The sequence below is a fragment of the Lactuca sativa genome, chromosome 5 (genome assembly GCF_002870075.4).
Source record: "Lactuca sativa cultivar Salinas chromosome 5, Lsat_Salinas_v11, whole genome shotgun sequence".
NCBI lineage: Eukaryota > Viridiplantae > Streptophyta > Magnoliopsida > Asterales > Asteraceae > Lactuca > Lactuca sativa.
In genome coordinates this window covers 114,863,723-114,866,732 of record NC_056627.2, presented here as the reverse complement: position 1 = coordinate 114,866,732, position 3,010 = coordinate 114,863,723, and positions in this window count along the sequence as shown.

Genomic DNA, 3,010 nt, shown 5'->3' with positions numbered 1-3,010 from the left:
AGTTCCTTAGCACTTTCAAAGGTGTCAGGTTTGGAAGCTAACACGCTTGATCGAATTTGGGGCGTCAGTCCCCAGATGTACCTTTCTATTTTCTTGCTCTCGGGAGCAATCATATCAGGACAAAGGATTGCCAGCTCGTAGAATCTGTTGGTATAAGTAGCGATGTCGGTACCAACCATTCTAAGAGTCCATAGTTCGTGTTTGAGCTTTTGAATCTCTCCCCGTGGGCAGTATTCTCTCATCATCATGGCTTTCAGGCTCTCCCAGCTTATGGAATTTGCCACGATTAGGGTAAGTACTTTAACGTGGCCATTCCACCAAGTTAAAGCTTTATCAATAAGGGTGAAAGTTACAAATTTGACTTTGCTGTGCTCGGGACAGGAGCAGATTTCAAAGACTGCCTCCGTCCTTTCAATCCACTGCCTCAGGGCCATCACACCACCAGTTCCATAAAACATTCGGGGCTTGGCATTAGTGAAGTCCTTATAGGTGCATTCTCGAGGTGGTCCATGACTCTCGCCATGGTTGGATGGGTGTGTGCCAGATCCCGAGCCATTAGTACTCGAGTTATTGATTTGTGACATGGCAGCTGCCACCGCTGCGGTGACTGCTGCTTGGAACATAACAACATCAAATTGAGGTGGTGGAGGTGGTGGTGGTGGTACAGGTGCTTCCCCACCGTTGTTTCGCCTTGGATTCCTACGCGGAGGCATCCTTCAACTATAGGTTGAAAAGACAAGGATAAGAATTTCATAGAATAGAAAATGTATGTGTCTCATGAACTAAATCGCTATAGTTCAACAACAGATGATAGTATGAGTCTAGAAGAATGAAAGTTATTTGTAAGATTGAAGGTATGAAACAAGTATTTGGTTTCTCAAAGACCTTTCAAGGTTTGAACGAAATACTTAACATAGTAATAATAGTGTCACTTATATTAATATAAAAGTTGTTACAACGATCATGAAAATTTTACCCCTATAAGGGTCTCCGATTACAAAGTTCGAGAAATTTAAAGACTTTTAGCCGATGTCCTAAGCTATAACAAAATTTGAGTCTTTGACAAGCACTACTTGCGACGTAGGTTGCGCTTGGAGCTTGACTCCGCATCTGATTGCTTCGACTCCATTAGTCGCCTATCAAAAGCGGCTTGTTGTTCCCTCAGTTCAGCGAGGGCTGCAATCATTTGCGCTTGAAATGCTTCGGTTTGGAGTTGAGCATTGTCTTGTATCTTGTCCAGCCTACGGATGTCAGAAGTGTGAACCTGCACTTCCACGTTGACATCCCGAAGTCGACTAGCTTGAACTCCAGACTGATAGGACTGATTGGCTAACTTACCCACCATTACCGGGAGTGCTCGATCAGCCGAACCTCCGCCGCGGACATCATAGAAGTCCCGGCACATGCCGTAGGGAGGGAGTAGGTTTTGTTGTTGGCTCCAATGGTGGAGGTGACTTCCCCAGACGGGAGGCGGTCCTTGAAAGTTCCTTACGTAGACGGGAGGTTGAATGGGTGGTGGATCGATAACTTCCGGCTCTGAGTCGGTACCGGAGTCATCACCCACTTCTATGGGTTCCTCGTCCTCTTCGGGATCATCTTCGATCCATCCTCCGTTGCCTTGGTTGGGAAAGTAGGGGTCGCCAAGGTGGTGAAATCCAACCATTTGACTGTACGAGAAATAGGGTTATAAGAATGGAATAAAGTTGAAACATGCAAAACAGGTAAGTTAAACTAGTTTAGATAGCAAATACTCCTATAGTATTTAAATTCTTGTGTTTGATTCTAATAATGGTTTGGTAAGTTTTGACTTGTTGCTTACTACGATCATTCCTCGATATACGTTGGTCCAATCTCGGGCAAATATAGTTGATCACGCTATATTTGTCCAAAATCTGATTACATATATCGAGTCTCAATCGTAGTGTCAACTTGTCTAAATACTTGTATAGTTGGATAACATGAAAATAATTTGTGGTATGCATGTAATTGTACTTAAATGAACTATCAATTTAAGTTGAACGCAATGCTGCTTAAGCGTAAAAAGAAAATTTGTTTTGTCAGAGAGTATTAGTCCCTTAAGCATTTATAGTTTGTATATCTTATGTGGTTCAATATACTTAGTTCACTATAAACATTGCTCTGATACCAATCTGTCACACCCCCAAACCTGAACGGCAGAAACATTCGGGGGCGGATGACTTCATGTGGTAACGTAACAAATGAATACATAGTAAAGAAAGCAATACAACCATCATATATATAATTGAAAGTTTACATTTGTCAAAAGTTACATGTTCAAAACCAATTACAATATGATGTCAAAAATACGAGATTTAACTGGCGCCGCAGCATCCCTTCAACAAAAGCATAATGATACCTGAAATTACTGATTCCCTGGGACATACAAGTAATTTTGAAAGAGTAGATCAGCATTTAAGCTGGTGAGTTTCATAAGTATTTAAATGACAATGTTTGTATGAAATGAAATGTTTTGTCTTTGTTTGTTTATGTTTAGAAAATCCTATATTTTCTACTAGTATAAAAGTAGCCTTCACTCAAGACCAATGTTTGTTTCTAAAATGTATGTAAGTGTAAAATAACCAATGTGTATGAAAAACCTTGTAAATCAATGCATTTTTAATACCCCATGTGAGTTTTATAACCATACTATTGACTCGGAATGCCTATACACAACGTTCTTCAGGCGTTGGAATGTTATGACGTTTGTCACCCCAAATGGTGGACTGCAGCTAACAGTCAGGGCGCGGGTTGTCAAGCCCGTATAGATCTATACACAAACACCATGCTCCCCCTCCAAGGGATTCTGGTATATAATACAGGACTTGAAATGTGTACTCGAACGTACATGAAGTTAGTGTCTCACAAAACCGTGGTATAAAAACAGATCTACTTGTTAAAATGTTACGTTTGTTCTTGTATACGAAAGTGACTTCTTGAAATTCATGTTTCTAGTACATAAGAGTTAGAAATTTGTTCGTAAAACTATACC